We start from the raw sequence: 18,336 nt of genomic DNA, 5'->3' as shown, positions 1-18,336 counted from the left end.
GATCTCTCTGTGGTTTTCTGTCTGCGTTGTGTTTTGTCTTGTTTAGATCTGTCTGTGGTTCCCTGTCGTTAGTTTCCCTGGTGTGTCTGATTACCCGATTGTGTTCACCTGTGGCCCTGTGTTTTCTCCTCCCTCCTCACCTGTGTCTTGTTTGTGTGATTAGTCTTGTGTGTATTTAAGTTCTGGTTTTTCTGTCTTTGTCGGTTCGTCTTGTGATGTGGCTTGTCCTCGGTGAGTGTTCTGTCTTTGTTAGTATAGCCTTGAAATAAAGGAATTTTCACGTTAATCTGCATTTGGGTCCTACCTGCTTCACACATCGTAACAACCATAAGCCGTCTCCAAAGGTGTTTCAGAGAAATTGGCAGTACATCCAACCGGCCTCACAACCGCAGACCATATGTAACCACACCAGCCCAGGACCTCCACATCCAGCATGTTCACCTCCAAGATCGTCTGAGACCAGCCACTCGGACAGCTGCTGCAACAATCGGTTTGCATAACCAAAGAATTTCTGCACAAACTGTCAGAAACCGTCTCAGGGAAGCTCATCTGCATGCTCGTCGTCCTCATCGGGGTCTCGACCTGACTCCGGTTCGTAGTCGTAACCAGCTTGAGTGGGCATATGCTCACATTCGATGGCGTCTGGCACGTTGGAGAGGTGTTCTCTTCACGGATGAATCCCGGTTTTCACTGTTCAGGGCAGATGGCAGACAGTGTGTGTGGCGTTGTGTGGGTGAGCGGTTTTCTGATGTCAATGTTGTAAATCGAGTGGCCCATGGTGGTGGTGGGGTTATGGTATGGGCAGGCGTATGTTATGGACGACGAACACAGGTGCATTTTATTGATGGCATTGTGAATGCACAGAGATACCGTGATGAGATCCTGAGGCCCATTGTTGTGCCATTCATCCACGACCATCACCTCATGTTGCAGCATGATAATGCACGGCCCCATGTTGCAAGGATCTGTACACAATTCCTGGAGGCTGAAAACATCCCAGTTCTTGCATGGCCAGCATACTCACCGGACATGTCACCCATTGAGCATGTTTGGGATGCTCTGGATCGGCGTATACGACAGCGTGTTCCAGTTCCTGCCAATATCCACCAACTTGGCAGCCATTGAAGAGGAGTGGACCAACATTCCACAGGCCACAATCAACAACCTGATCAACTCTATGCGAAGGAGATGTGTTGCACTGCGTGAGGCAAATGGTGGTCACACCAGATACTGACTGGTTTTCGGACCCCCCCAGACCCCCCCAATAAAGCAAAACTGTACGTTTCAGAGTGGCCTTTTATTGTGACCAGCCTAAGGCACACCTGTGCAATAATCATGCTGTCTAATCAGCATCTTGATATGCCACACCTGTGAGGTGGGATGGATTATCTCGGCAAAGGAGAAGTGCTCACTATCACAGATTTTTTCTGATTTGTGAACAATATTTGAGAGAAATGGTTATTTTGTGTAAATAGAAAATGTTTTAGATCTTTGAGTTCATCTCATGAAAAATGGGAGCAAAAACAAAAGTCTTGCATTTATATTTTTGTTCAGTGTAATTATAGATTTGTATTATATTAACATTTAGATCACTCCAAATTGTTCTCAAATCTCAATCTCTACATGTATGGCAGCCATTCCATTCCAGTGTCTGTTGAATTCCAGCACAGATAAATCACTAGTTTATAGAACAGAATTCAATTAAAATGAATTTTACTGAAACCCATACCTATAAATAGAACAACCAGAGGAACTGATAATGCTGCAGTGGTCTCTTAAGTTTCACCTATAATATATAGATATTTTTAAAATAATGTATTGTAACAATGCAATCCCGTTAGTAATCCCATTTTTTTTTTTTTTTTAAATTACCAGTAATGTGGTAACGTCTTTTTTTTATGTAACTGTATCCTGATAACCTAATCCAGTTACGAGTAATCCATTACTCCCTGACCCTGTGCATTCAATAAATGAGATTTCCAGTTTCAAGGCGGTCCTGGGGCCTCATTTATAAAAGGGATATATGCTCAAAAAATGGCGTACGCCAGTTTCTACGCAATGTTTGCAATTTTATAAAAAACAAACTTGACGGGAAAATGTGCGGTCCTCCACGCAAACTCTGACCAATGCGTACGCACTAAGCACAAAAACGGGAGAGACGAGAAACTGCGACACCGATGGCAGAAGGAAGAATGGAGAGAAATATGTGGAAATAATACCATAAATAGAATGTTACCTCTTTCTGTCAGCTTTCGGTCCCCAGAGTGAGAACTAAACATGGTAAAGCAGCGTTCAGTTATTATGCTCCAAATATCTATTTTTGTTCAGTGCAGAGGTTTGCGTTAACCGAATATTTTTTAACAATGACGGACAAATCTGAAAGCAGTCATTTTGACAGATTAGAACAAACTCGGAACAGCGCCAAAGTTTCCCCGCAGCGAGGCTCCGGTGTTATTCCGTGTTATGCATGCCCTCCAAAAAGGAAATTATACCGTTTCCAAACCTAACTGTGCCGTACAAATCATTGAAATGTCTGTGAGTTTTGGCTTTACGCTGTGCACGCTCCCGCGAGGTGCAGCAGCCATGCATAACACGGCGCATGTGAACTGTGTCTCCCCCCCCACCCCCGTTGACAGTTCACGAGCATGCTCCCCCCCCCCCCCCCCCCACCCACAGTTGTGTAAAGGCCGACGGGTAATTCTGGATTTTGACGGAAGTTTTACGATACTGTCCGTCAGCGAAAAAGTCTAGCGCAACCTCTGGTTCAGTGTAACATTGGCGACAAGTATAAACCATACTACTCGGCAGGCCTAATTTTTTTACACACATTTTTGATACTGAGGTGATCCAAAAGTAACTTTAAGTATTCAGGTTACATTACTTATAAATAGTAATACATACATTAGGTCACCGGTAATACTAGTAATTGTAATAGTAACGGATTACATTTTTAAGGTAACTCTACCAACCCTGGTGAATGCTGACTTGTAATGTAAAGTGCTTAACATAGTGATATATATGACTATTTAACATGAATCCCCTTCTTACTTACTTCCAAAGTCCCGCACTGTGAAGTTCCTGTTGCGCAGCTCTTTGGGGGCCTTGAAGAAGAACCTCTGTCCCACGGGGGGGCGGTCTCTGTCCAGGGCGCTCAGCGTCTGGATCACCTGCTCACACACAACATGCTGCATCACACTCAGCGTACAGGGGCATGGTGATGGTGTCAAGTTTTCATATAGAATTCAGCAGAGATGGCAAAAGTACTGACTAAACTTCTTTACTCAAGTAAAAGTAAAGAAGTATGGGCTTCGAAATGTACTTAAGTAAAAAGTACCCATAACTACCAAATGTTTTAAAGAGTAACTGACCTCACTTTATATTAATCAAATGCTGAACAACGGCAACATTACAACGTTTTCATTGGTCCCTCTTCTTTAGAGAAGACCAGGATGGACACACGGATCGTGTTCAAATCAATAGGCAGGCAATGACTCTAAATAATAATGATCACGGCACCAAACACACATTCAGACTAAAGGAACCAGCTGTTTGGAAAATGGAAGAAGTAGAAAGTACAGGTATTTGTGTTCAAAATGTAAGAAGTAAAAGTAAAAAGTTGTCAGAAAAATAAGTAGTGGAGTAAAGTGCTGATACCAGAAAAATGTACTCAAGTACAGTAACGAAGTATTTGTACTCCACTACTTCACACCTCTGGAATTCTGTTATGTACACCCAGTTTGAATGACTCATAGTAGATAACACGACCTAACTCATATCAAAATGGTTTAAGTAAACACGTGTTTCTCCTTTTCTTCACATACTATCAGCAGTTTACCTGTCCCACTCTGGAGTCTTCACACACAAATGTCTGTGAGGGGGGGGCCAGCTCGGGGGGGAACTCGTTCACGTCCAGTACGTCCACTGTCACCGGGACTTTAGTGGACAGCGTGGGGTTACCTGTGAGGGCAGGAAGCATACAGTCAGTGACACACATGCATTCACAAGTTAACGCTACAGAGAGGACTCTATGAGACATCAAGTGTGTGTGTGTGTGTGTGTGTGTGTGTGTGTGTGTGTGTGTGTGTGTGTGTGTGTGTGTGTGTGTGTGTGTGTGTGTGTGTGTGTGTGTGTGTGTGTGTGTGTGTGTGTGTGTGTGTGTGTGAAGATGATGACAGGAAGTCATATAACATCAATGCCTTACTCATATAAAGCACATCATTATTTCACTCAGAGGAATAAATGTGTTAATTATTGTTTTTGTTTTAGCCGGTATAATTGTCTTGGTGCAGTGTGCAGTGTCTACATTCTACCTCTGCTCCTCAACGTGTATTCGACCGTTGAAGCCAAAGTTCCTTTGCAAATTAATATTTTGAAAACCTCCTATATAATGACACCATAAAACATCAAGCATAATTGTATCATCAAATACCTTAAAATACTTGAAGTGTGCTGCTTCACAACTAGCTACATCACATTTCTGCTTTCAAGTGTATTAGTGTAAGCAGAGATCAGAGTGATATTCTATAATATTTGATAATATAACAAAATAACATTCTCCCTCAATTATGAGTATGTTAACTTTCGAAAATGGACATCCACATTTTGAAACAGCTTTTATGTTTTTAATTTGTTTTTAATTTGTTTTCTAATCCACTAACTAGTTTTTCCTGACAACACACTTTACATAAGACGATGTAGAAAATGTTTTATATGTTACATAATTTAAGTAATAAATATTTAAATATTTTTCAATTGTTTTACTTCTAAACCGATCTGTTCTAGCAGTAGCTTACTGAACAACCTCCGGCCACCAGATGGAGCCAGATACTGACCAGACATTACATTAAAGCCCCCTGTACAGACAGCTGAGTTCAGTGTATCATATACTAATAATAAAGATAGTCTTCATGGTGCACGTATTATTATAACAACATAAAAACATTGTTCAACTAGTCAATTCAATTTAACATGCCAAACTTCAAATAACTTTCTTTATCTGCAGATGTTTCTGATTAGAATAGTTTATGTTGTTTTAAATGTGATGATGGATGGAGAGGCTGTAATGTGGGGAGATCACAATATTTATATCACCATTGAATTCCTTGCTCAACAACCCTTTAACATGTGGACATTAACATTAACAGTGCAGCATCACAGTTTGATGAAGGGACATGTGGCTATGATTCCAGAGAGAGAGTGTGTGTGTGTGTGTGTGTGTGTGTGTGTGTGTGTGTGTGTGTGTGTGTGTGTGTGTGTGTGTGTGTGTGTGTGTGTGTGTGTGTGTGTCTGTGAGCGATGAGCAGAGCAACTGTGAGACATGAATACACACGCAAGAAGAACCACAGTAACTTTCTACTGTATTCGATAGTGTTCAAAATCCTATTAATTGAACAGGACAGCAGTCTCAATGTGCAACAAGGTAACAATATGAGTTCAACAAGCCAGACTATGACATCAACATGACCTAAAACCTTTTGATTACTGTCAGAATGTTGTTTTACAACGGAAGATTACATGACATGTCATTTGTTATACGCTTTTATCCAAAGCGACTTACATACTCAATTATGTGGGCAATCCCCACAGGAGCAATCTGGGGTGAAGTGTCTTGCCCAGACACAACGACATGCTGACTGCAGTGGGACTCGAACTTGCTACCCCCTGATACGAAGTTCAGCACTCTATCCACTGAGCCACAGCCGCCCCATCTAACCAGATAACTTATTTTGTTGGGGTTTACTGTTAAATCTCAGTATTAAGCCTCGTTTAGAATGCATTTATTTCTCGAAGGGTGATTTCAACAATACAGTACCTAAAATATGCTAAATGATTTAGTCCAGTCCAGAAGGTGTGTTTTCCATCATGCCCCGATAATATCATATTTAAAGTACACTGTAGATCCCTTGCTCTGTCCACGGCTATTACAGAGCATATAGTGTACGTTCACACAAGTTCAAAAGGAAAACATGCCACTGTAATGCGAGGGGCCTGAATGTAGTTCAAACATGTGTGTGTTGTGGACTCTCACTACTGTTATTCCCAATAATGTTTTGAATTGATTTGGATTGTGTGACAATAGAACAGATAATACACTGGTCAGGTTAGCAATAATATGTCACATATTTTTAAGTTCAAGCCTTAACAAATGGGTTAAACCTTTCCTTTCATGTACAAGTCTGAGTATGAGTGACAGACATTACTCTACTGCTGAGAGAAGCTCCCTCTGGAGGGAACACAGGGATGTTAGCCTTTGCAGACCATTTACATGCACACAAACCTATAGAACACACTAGAGGAGAGGGTAAAACCCAAAAAGCACAATCAATTCTATGAACTTATTATCTATGAGTATGAATTTAATAGTCCTGACTCTATGTGTATTTCAGATTTTTAAAGAATACAACCTCTAATATAGGAGGTGAACCTCTATCCAGCCCAAATGGAGAAGTCCAGGGTACAGTGTGCGGCTATAGCACAAAAGTTAGCAATGTGATGTCACACAACACGTAGTTTCCTCTGTGGACGATGAGCTCCGGGCTGTGTGTCCCCTGTGTCAGATGCAGGTTGTGTGCATCGTGGAATACTCACTGACTTTGGTTGCCACAACAGTGATAATGTGCTGATCTGCTGTCTCTCTGTCCAGAAAGTCATTGGTGGAAATGGTTCCTTCAACAGTGTCAATGTCAAAACAGCTGTCGGACTCTGTCTGCCACTCCAAGGAATACCTGCAGAGGGGAGAGGAAACATGGAAGGGAAGCAGGAGAGGAATTACGGGCCAACATTAGAGAAATGCTCTCACTCCTGCAGTCGGGCACAGTCAGTTTAAGCAACACGTTAAGGAGTAGGCTGTCCTGTGCTTCGGTTTGCAACTCAGTGCTGCAGATACATGAATATATCAGGACATATTAGAAGACATGTCGCTCAGATGGTGCACTCAATTTGCCTTTTAAGCAATTTACTGTTTCTTTACTGCAGTGAATACATGCGAACATAGGATCATACTGTGTCAATGTTATCCAATGTTTCTATTAAACATGGTAAGAATATAGTTCCTGTTGGAGTTTAAAAAACGTTATAATATATATATTTTTGCAATAATCCAGTGTTTTAGTTTTCATTTTTCCCTTTGGTGTTTAAAATTATACAAAAAGGCTCTGAAGAAGTTTCATAAGTGTACATTTGACTTCCCCATAGTCTAAAACATATATCTCTATACGAAAATCACCAAAATGGATCCAGTGTTTAAAATGAGGTGTTAAAATACTGTTTCCTAGGCTGTGAATGCAGTGCCTGACGAGCTGTTTTAAATAAATGACCCCAAAGGGATGAATGTGGACATTTTGGTGCCTGTATCTGCAGTACTAACTGACCCACATTTTACTTCAACTTTTACCTGAGGAATACAATATAATTGCAAACCAAGGCATTCCTAAAGGCTCCAGGTGGGCTTTCCTCTTACAGACCGGTTACACTGGTTGTGTACTGGTCTCTGAACGTGGGTGACCCACACTGAAGAACTGTCCTTGAACAAATCTGCAACATTTGTAGACAGTCCACTAAATGATCCCCCAACAAAGTCAATTGATTTTCACATGTCTCTGTCATTTAGTAAGAGTTCAGGAGCCTTTGATCATAAAAGCATTCAGTAGACAAAGTTCTCAAGGATTAATAAATGTTAGTACTGTGAGTGAGTACTTTCCAGACTTCTCAAACCCTGTGATGAGACTGTGTCGTCGCATTATTGTCTGATTTGACTTCTTAATGTGTGTTTTAGAAGTGATTGTGATTGCACAAAGACACTCATTGTATCACTGTTGTATATTTTAATATTTGAAATCAGGTTGAACATTTTGTTTACTTTAAGATAACAGCACACCACACATTACTAATAAAAACTAACTTTTTTATAAAATTATTTTATTTGTATATTATTTAGTATTATGGAAATATTGTTTTTTGTTGAATAATTTATCTGTTGCACTTTTTATGTTTAGATGCTGTTTTTTACTGTAGTAGGCCTACAGTTCAGTTTGAGGTCAATTGCTCTTTGTGTATTTGTACCAGTCTATGATGTTACCGTTGTTCGGTTTTACGTGAAAGCACTTTGTAACTATGTTTTGAAAGATTACAAATAAATAAAGTAATTACTAATATTTAAACTTGTGATTAATCATGATCGATCATAGATTATTATTGTGATTAAATCAATACATGTTTTCAATTGATTGGCCTGCTTCTCATAATACTGCATGTAAATCCTCTTAATGTAGCCATGTTTATGTTTTCTTGTGTACTTGTGTTCTACCTGACGGCGCTGCTCCTGGCATCCAAGTCCTGCGCCGTCACCGAGCCGACGATGGTCCCTGGGGGCGTGTCCTCGTACGCCTCCAGAGAGTAGGACGGCTGGACGAACACAGGGGGCTCGTCCACGTCCAGGACGCTCACCTTCACTGTCGCAGAGTCCTTGAAGGGCCCCAGGTGGAGGAAACGGGGGTCCAGCTGAGCGTTGGATGCCTCCACCTTGAAGGTGTACGACTTCTTGGTTTCATAGTCAAGAGTCTGCAGGAACACAAACAGAATGCAGCTGTTAATGCCTTCTGTCTTACTCATACTTTACCGTTTCTGTTACATTTGAAGCTTTTTTTATTCAGCTGTATGCATATAACCACAATTATTGTGTGGGTGAGCTACACTCAATACTGTGGAGGACTAAAGCAAGCTGGTGCTGATGTGCTGCTTGTGCTGTTTAATAAAGATAACACTTTAACCTCATTCAGTTAAATATGTATACTAAATGTGCTGCATATACAGTATAATGTGGATGTCTTAACCATTTGAATTCACATTTATATTGCCAAAAGAAAAGACAACCCCTCCCTTTTAACAGTAATATCTGTAATAAAAGTTAGATTTCTGAAAATATATGATACATGTGGCATAATTTTACACATTACATTGTGTACTAGGATTTATGAGAAAAGTTGAATGGTTATCAATTATTACTATTTAATAATATTTAGTGAGTTCCACACAATAACAGTATTGCTAGCCATCCTGAATTCTGAATAAAACATGTGAATATTGAGGCACAACATCACACACAGAGCAGATCTGACAAAGACGCTATTCGTCCACAGGGATGACCTTTTGAGGGGCTGTTGCTCCAACCTGAAAAAGAGCAACCTCCTCCCCCCCAAAGGTGAAGCCTATATTTATTTGACTAACCAGATAAAAAAGATATTGCAATGATCCAACCATCTGTCAGTACAAGAGCATGTTGACAAAAAGCGACCAGCGAAGAACACTACTCATCCACATCCCATAAACATATTTCCATTCCTGCATTTCAAGCATGAGTCCAGGATATCCTGCCTTATTGTTGCATAGCAACCATTAATGCATTATAATATGACTTAGACTTAGACATACTTTATTGTCATTTCAACAAGACACAGAGTGTACTATTAAAACGAAATGTTGTTGTACTGGCTTACAGGAACAGGACAATATTAAAAACTTGCTAAAATGGTACATATAAATAAATAATATTTAGGCAAGGCAAGGCAAGTTTATTTATATAGCACCTTTCAGCACCAGGCAATTCAAGGTGCTTTACAAAAATGAAAGACATTCAGAGTAAGGCATTTAAAAACAGTCAAAGATAATAAAAGAAACATTAAAAGAAAAACAAAAAATGAAAGACATTAAGAAAATGGCATTTAAAATCAGTCATTAAAAAGAAAAGCTAATAAAATAAACATTAAAAGATAAAAGTTACAGTGCAGTCTAAGATATGAATAGTTCAATTATTTCGGTTCTTGATTTTTAATTTATTCACAGAACCTCCCTTTGGAAATCCGAACATGTCCGTCCCTATTGTTAATTTAGACCGATTGTTTTCACCATGTTATGCTCGCATGACATCCACAATTGGACCCTCAGGAGGGTGTACTAGCCCCCTACTCTGCTTTGCGTTCCATAACAAAGTCTTTAAGTGTTACCTGAACACCCCGTGTTACCAAAACACTAGTTTTCACCCGTCGGTGATGTGATACTTGTTCCTCAGTACAAATCACCCAAAAACTGATCGTAAACCCTGGCTACGATGGATATCCCAAATATCCTACTTTCGAGCAGTCCCTCTCATAAATGTCATGGAGAAATTAATTACATTTAAATTTAAAACATTAAAAGAAAAAATACATGGATAAAAGTTACAGTGCAGTCTAAGATATGAATAGTTCAATTAAAAGCAGCGACAAAAAGAAAAGTCTTCAGTCTGGATTTAAAAGTAGTAAGAGTTGCAGCGGACCTGCAGGTTTCTGGGAGTTTGTTCCAGATGTTTGGAGCATAATAACTGAACGCTGCTTCTCCATGTTTAGTTCTGACTCTGGGGACAGAAAGCTGACCAGTCGCTGAAGACCTGAGAGATCTGGATGGTTCATCATTTAGCAGGAGGTCAGAAATGTAATTTGGGCCTAAACCATTCAGTGCTTTATAAACCAGCAGCAGTATTTTGAAATCTATTCTTTGACACACAGGAAGCCAGTGTAAAGACTTCAGAACAGGAGTGATGTGATCCACTGTCTTAGTCTTAGTGAGGACTCGAACAGCGGCGTTCTGAATCAGCTGCAGCTTCCTAATAGATTGTGAGACCTGTGAAGACACCATTGCAGTAGTCGAGTCTATTGAAGATAAAAGCATGGACAAGTTTTTCCAAATCCTGCTGTGACATTAGTCTTTTAATCCTAGATATATTCTTTAGGTGATAGTAGGCTGATTTAGTAACTGTTTTAATGTGACTGTTGAAACTCAGGTCAGAGTCCATGACTACACCTAGATTTCTGGCTTTATCTGTTGGTTTGAAAATTGCAGACAGAAGCTCAGCGCTAACTTTTATACATTCTGACTTGGCTCCAAAAACCATTACCTCAGTTGTATCTTTGTTTAATTGGAGAAAGTTCTGACACATCCAGTCATTGATTTGTTCAATGCACTTACTCAGTGTTTGAATTGGAGCATAGTCTCCTGGTGAAATTGTTACGTAGATTTGTGTGTCATCTGCATAGCTATGGTAACTTATTTTGTTGTTTTTCATTATCTGAGCCAGTGGTAGCATGTAGACGTTAAAGAGAAGAGGCCCCAAGATGGAGCCTTGAGGAACCCCACATGTCATATTTGTCAACTCAGATGTGTATGTACCTATAGAAACAAAGTTGTTTCTGTCCTTTAGGTAGGATTCAAACCAATTTAGAACTGTTTCCGAGTAAGGAATAGTCTAAGTAGTGGGGGAGTTTTATACACTAAAGGTGTGGAAATTCTCTCGCATTATAATATCAGCGCGGCCAAGGTCAGATCAAAATGCCTCTGAATGAAATTTGAATAGGCCTACAGCCAATCAGAGCAACAAAACGTTGGGCCTGCTGCGTCATGCATTACTGATATTGTTACGATTATTGTGTTATGTCACGTTTTGTATGTCTTGTTTTGGGTGTTTTGCTGTTCTCCCTGTCATGTTTTCCTCTTGGTATATTGTCTGGTCCTTTTCCCTGTGTTTTTCCTCCTCGTTAGTTTCCCTGGTGTGTCTAGTTGTCTGATTGTGTTCACCTGGTGCCCCTGTGTTTTCTCCTCCCTCCTCACCCGTCTCTTGTTTGTTTGATTAGTCCTGGGTGTATTTAGGTTCTGTGTTTTCTGTTAATCTTTGTGAGTTCCTTGTCGTATTTGGACGTTGTTCACGGGGTGAGAGTACTGTTTTGTCGAAGTTTGTTCCAGTAGCCTTGAAATAAAAGGTATTTTTTCTGTTCATCTGCATTTGGGTCCTGCTTGCCTCACTCAACCCTGACAGGTCACGTTCACAGTTAAAAATCCCAAAACTCGCGCCGAGTAAATTGCAGACAGCAGAACTTCTAGGATTAATTGTATATTTCGGATGGATAGATTTGTTCTTAAACACCCTCGCATTGAGGTACAACAAGTCGAACGGGTGCCAGAGTCACACGACCCACCTGAAGAGGATGCCAGCCAGCGGGGACCCGATGGGATTGCAGAGGCCAGAGGTGGCGAAGATGAGGAAAATGTGGAGCAGGAAGCGACATCAGCCAAGGAACTGAGGCTGCTAGCGACATTAGCCAAGGACCCGGAGATGGACCAAAACGTCCAATTCGAAAACATTATCCGTCAAGACAGATTGGAAGCCAGCAACGGTATTTTAATAGGGCCTGGTTTGACACATACAGCTGGGTCGAATATTCAGTTGAAGCTGACTCAGTGTTTTGCTTTGCCTGTCGTCATTTTTTGGGTGCTGGGAAGCGATTCCATTCCGAGCCTGCCTTTACCAATGGATTTAAAAACTGGAAAAATGCAACAGGAGCTTTAAAAAACACAACGGGAGTGCAGCACACAGGTTTGCCATGGAGGCATGGGCTGAATTTAAACAGACAACGAAAGATGGCTCAAGACTGGGAAACATGATTGATGCAGGTCATTTAAAACTTGTGAAAGAAAACCGTGAGTACATGAAGGCCGTGGTGGTGTCCTTACGTTATACTGCATGTCAAGGCATTGCACAGCGAGGTCAGCGGGAGCAGGAGGGTGAGGAAAACTCGGTTAATAGGGGAACTTCCGAGAGCTGCTACACTTAATTGGTGAATTTGACGTGATTGTAGCAATGAAACTGAACGACAATCCTCAAAATGCTAAATACACACATCAAGACATCCAGAACGCGATTTTCCAGATAATGGAAGATATGGTCCGAAGTGAAATTAGGGAAGCTCAATGTTTCGCCCTAATGGTTGACGAAACCAAATATGTCAGTAAAAGCGAGCAACTGTCCATCGTTGGACGTTATATAAAAGGAGAACAAGTGCGTGAAGAATTCCTGCACTTCAGATGCACAGAGGGCCTGGACGCCGACTCGCTCCTCAGTACCATCAAACAGACGCTCAGCCAATGCAACATCGACCCACACATGTGTGTTGGACAGTGTTACGATGGGGCTGCTGTCATGTCGGGATGCAAGAATGGAGTACAGCAGAAGTTTAAAAAGGAGGTGCCAAATGCTTTGTATATCCACTGCCATGCACACAGATTAAACCTTGTGTTGGTTGATGTGGTCCGCAACGTTGAAGCAGCAGCCTACTTTTTTGAAACTGTACAAATGCTCTACAACTTCTTCGCCAACTCAGTCACCCATGATATTTTCATAAAGAAACAGAGAGAAATGGAGCCAACTTCACAACCAGTTGAACTTAAGAATTGGAAACACGCTGGTCATGTCAATATACAGCGCTGGTGGCTATCCGCAAATCACTGCCTGCAGTAAAGGCAACATTTACAGAGATCATGTCTCAGCCCAATGCGCGGAGGAAAACAGAGGCCAGAGCGGTGAGTGGACTAATTGATGAGCAGTTTGTCTTGCTTCTTACGCTTTTCGAGGATCTTTTCCGTGTCACAAAATTCATGTCTGACCAACTCCAATCTCCCAGCCTTGAGCTGTCCTCCGCAATGGACTTGGCTGATTCGGTCATGGCGACACTGACAGACAAACGCGCAGAGGAGTCATGGAGGGAAATTCGGGACAGAGCAAGCGACCTGTGCACCAAAGCCAATGTAAATCACAATGAGACACCCGAAAGGAGACAGGCACAGCCTCCTCGACATCTACAGGAGTTTGTTGTGGAAGCCCAAATCGAACGCACACCAGTTACATCCCTAGATGCGCTGCCCACAGACTGTTTCTACCCAGTAATCGACAGACTTGTGGATGAAATGAGAAGACGTTTCTCAACCGAGGCCGGTGGTGTCCTATCCGGAGTCTCGGCACTCAGCCCCAAACATGCATCCTTCTTAGACAATAAATGTCTGCAACCCATGGCCAAGTTCTATGGAGTGACGGAAGAGAACCTGACCCCAGAGCTACACCAGGTTAAGCGCCTACTGGAAAGAAAGAAACAACAGGGACATTAACTGAAGGACACAGCGGAATTTCTGGCTTTAATGCGACCCTACAAGGATGCCTTTACGGACTCTGCCTGTGACCTCTGCTGGCTGCGAACGCAGCTTCTCCTGTGTCCGTCGCATCACGAATTATCTAAGAAACAGCAGTGGTAATGCACGGAACAGCAACCTGGGCCTGCTGGCTATCAATAAGCAGAGGAGTAAGGCACTGGATGTCCAGCGTGTCATTGACATTTTCGCTTCCAACCACAACAACCGGCGTATCGTGCTGCTTTGAGAACGTCAATAGTGAGTTTTGAATATATTTTGTAATAATGGGTAATTTGAAAAACTGTTTTGTATGAAAATAGAGACACAGGCCACCTGTTGTGTGCTGTGTCTGTCTCTCTCTGTTTACCTGTGTATGTGTGTCTCTCTCTCGCTACCATAAACTACCCAACAAAAATACTCTGGCGCCGCCACTGTGTATTTCCAAGCCGACCTGAGAGTTAGCATCGCAAGGGCTCCCTTGACAAAAAGCAATGGGATTTCGCCACTGGATTCTGGCATATTTAAAAAAATAAACTCTCTAGCCAAGTCATGTTTATGATACTTAACACGTTTTGTTCAGCAGGAGAATCTCCACAACATTTCTGGCAACATAGTGACGTAAATAAAGTTTCTCTGTTATTACATGGATGATAGCATAGCCACCAAAGCCAGTCTGACGACACTATTAAGAACCCAGAAACGTAATAATACTTGTATTAAAAATGCATTACACATTATATGAAACTTTATGTTGCGGGACATTAACCGGGTTTACGTATGCCATATTAATTATTCACTGTAAGTGTTTTGAATGATGTACAGGTTGCTATTATCGCAACATTATTGTCTGATGTAAAGAGAGTGTTCTCCATGTATCCAGGGTGAATGTCTAGATGTGTTATCACATTAGAACAGAGCTGTATTCAAGCTGTCATGGTTATTACACATTTTCAGTTCTTCTTACCTTACCATCAATTGGAAGGAACCTTATTTGACAGCTGTTTCTTAAAGTTACTTAATCTAAAAAATGCTAATGTGCCTCTTGTTGTACTGATGGAATTAGTTATTTGGAAATAAACGTTATTCTACATTTTTGGTAAAGGATTCCACCTAAATGCGCCAGTGTGTTTTTGGAGATCTGGAAAGCTGGAAAGCAGTTAATGAACAGTCGATGACAAAAGTACCTTTTTCAAGACTACAATTCCCTCTTGACTTTGGCCACGAGAGATGATGTCAAACATGTTGCCCTCTTCTCCTGGAACAATGGTATAATCCACCTCTGCATTGGCACCAGCATCCGGGTCGTAGGCTCGAATCCCTCCGACTGCCGAGCCCATGGACGCAGACTCTGGCACTCGCAGGTGGAAAATACCTGAGGTCATGGAAGAAGAGAGGGGAAAAGGGCAAAAATAAATTAAGGGTTGTTCAAGAAAGAACATCAAGCATAATCTAATCAGTCACAACAATCAAAGACCCTTTCATCCATCCAACAATCACCCATCAGCCTCATTGTGGAGACGGTCTTACTCTTAGCGAAGCGAGGCGGGTTGTCGTTGACGTCTCCAAGGGTAATGTTGATGGTGGTGGTGGAGGCCAGCCCCCCCAGCAGACCTCCCATGTCCTTGGCCTGAAGGAGAACCTGGTACTCCCCTTTTATCTCCCGGTCCATGTTGGCCAGAGCAGTCCTGATCACTCCTGGAGGAAGAGGAGAGGTTTGAAACGGGTATTCCTTATGATAATGGTCTCCCATATAGAAGGACAGACATGTACTGTGGATTCTGACCTTCATTAGGACACAATGTTATGGTACTTCATACTTTAATGAAGCTCTAATTAGGCCTAAATGCCCCCTGCCTCTCTGTTAGCAGCCTTTGATCAGGAATGAACTGGCATGGAGTTAAAACATCAGGAGAAGCCATTTGAAGAGTAAACAAGAACGAAGTGATTAGGGCAAGGCCGGTTAAATATACAGATGAAGGACAGAGAACTGAAAGGGTCCTTAAAGTATTTAAAGCAAGGTGGAGGAAAGATTCCCTGCTGTGATTCAGTTGTTAGAGGGGTGACCTGTGGTGCTTTGCATGTTCTAGTTTTAAACTTGATTAAATGAGGATAACTATATTATCAAGTGAAAATCCATTTGAAAGGGAAATATCCTTTAAACCCTTTTTAGCACAAAACTCATTCTTTAATTGAGGTACATCAAGGGTGCCGTGCTATGGATAATTATTTAATTAGAGAGGCACAATGCGGGACGAATAAGACAAATACAAGGTTAGAGATTTTAACATCTTGAGGTTAGTATAAAGTCATGACGTACAACAAAAAAACATTGAGTAACTTGGTTAAAATGTTACGATATAATTAAACACTAAACAAAACACATTCTTGTTAACTGCCGCTCAAGTGAAATCACAGTCTTTGCTCCAAATCAATCACACATGATATTAACAAGCTCTACACAATGGGCAAAGCTCAGTGTTATAGGGGCACTGGCCTCTATTCTATACCATTTATTTGCTGATCCTGGACCATCAGAACCTCCTCTTGCTGCTGTTACAGAGGACCCAGCAGTTCTGCTGAGAGAGTCGCAAGTGTTGGAATTCGCTGAGTTTGAGTTGTTCAGTGTTTAGCGGAACACAGCTCTTTGGTTGAATACTAAACTTAACGAGGACCAGCTGGAGGGATTATATCCCCACCCTGACCTGGGACCACCTTGGAATTCCCAAGATAGAGCTGGTTAACGTGGCCAGAGAAAGAGACGTTTTGGAACCCCTTCCAGAACTGCTACTGTACCTCCACGCCCCTTTGCCGATAAGCGGTTGACTCGGAATATATAGATAGATGGATGGATGGATGGATACAGGCCATTTGGCCCTCTAATCCACTCCATCATGGCCGGTCTTGGCTCAGTCAAATGAATAGAGAGGGAAAATAGCTCTGGATTCTGCTTTTAGCTACTTTTACAACTTTTAGCCTCTAATGATTTAAATGACGACAACACACGTTTCGATCCATGGTAGTTGATCTACCTAAAAGAAAACTCATACAATGATTTACCGACATGTCTTTTCCAAAAAGAGTATTTTTGGGCCAAGTTACGTTAAATGACTGATACGGAAGTTGTTGTACCACCATTTGGCCACTATAAAGATTTGCTTTAACTGCCGGCTCACTTCCTGGGGGCTTGCTTCCAACATGCTACCGCTCTGAGCAGAGGTATAGTTTGTCTCATGCCTTAGTCCTTGATGCTTTCTGGATTTAAGGAGGCAGGATGTTGACTCATGCTGCTCCTCATGGAAAATCCAACATGACACTCCATGTTCGGAAACATTTCTGATCGGTTGTCTGTTAAAGGACTGCAAATATTAACGTGCCTTTCTGAACATGTTTTAGAATTCCGGTGCAGGACTCACTCTGAGAGCCCCTCTCAGCATCATGACCCGGTGAGTCTGCTTTGTTGACAGAAGGGAGTGAGAGCTGTGGGTTCACACTAAAGTCCCATCTGTTTGATTAACTCTGGGTTCGTCATGGAACATGTCATGTAGAAGGGCTACAACGTCTCACCTGTCTTGGGGTCCACAGAGAAGTACGGCTGGCCGTGAAGGATGCTGTACACGATGCGGGCGCTGTTACCGTACGTGGGGTCATCTGCATCTGTGGCTGCCACCTGGGTCACATAGGTTCCTACAAACACACACACAGAAACACACACATGCTTATTAGTTTTCCTTTTCAACATAACCAACCAACACATCTTTGTATTGGAAATTGAGATCACAAGGTTATAATCGTGGGGAGAAAATCATTATCTTGTTAGTCATCATTAGTTCATTGCAACAAAGATTATTGCTTTTTAGAGATAATGAGATCCTTTTAGTAAAACCATATGTAAAGGGCTGCTGTGAGCCTCAACCTCATTTAAAACTTTAATAAAACCAAATAAACTTGAGTGGGCTTATATGAATAGTCGGGCGTACAATGGACAATAGATTTTTTTAACATTTATATTTTATTAAACATTTTCAAAGACAAAAACATACGGACAAGGACATGGCTCACGCACATCACAAATAGGACAAGACAATAACATGAAGGGTGGGGGCCGGGGGCAGGGGGATTACACTGTCAGTTACATTTTATGTATGCATATGGCATTGTATTTATTAATGATTTGCTTCATAATATAGATATACTTCATCGTTTCCTCATTATTATTATTATAAAACAAAAACAAAAATGTATAATAGATAAATAAATAGTAAAATAAATATATATATGCAGTATGCACACATATATATATGTATGTGTGCATATATATATTTATTTTACTATTTATTCATATATATA

The 18,336-nt window shown here is 41.3% G+C and overlaps 1 pseudogene; it reads right to left on the bottom strand.

Moving 5' to 3' along the window:
• Positions 1-18,336, bottom strand: part of LOC117462381 (cadherin-12-like) — a 110,542-nt pseudogene that overhangs the window by 65,530 nt on the left and 26,676 nt on the right.

The sequence above is a fragment of the Pseudochaenichthys georgianus genome, chromosome 17, assembly GCF_902827115.2.
Source record: "Pseudochaenichthys georgianus chromosome 17, fPseGeo1.2, whole genome shotgun sequence".
Taxonomy (NCBI): Eukaryota; Metazoa; Chordata; class Actinopteri; order Perciformes; family Channichthyidae; genus Pseudochaenichthys; species Pseudochaenichthys georgianus.
Note: the sequence above shows the minus strand (reverse complement) of the source record. Positions and strands in the feature narration are given on the sequence as shown.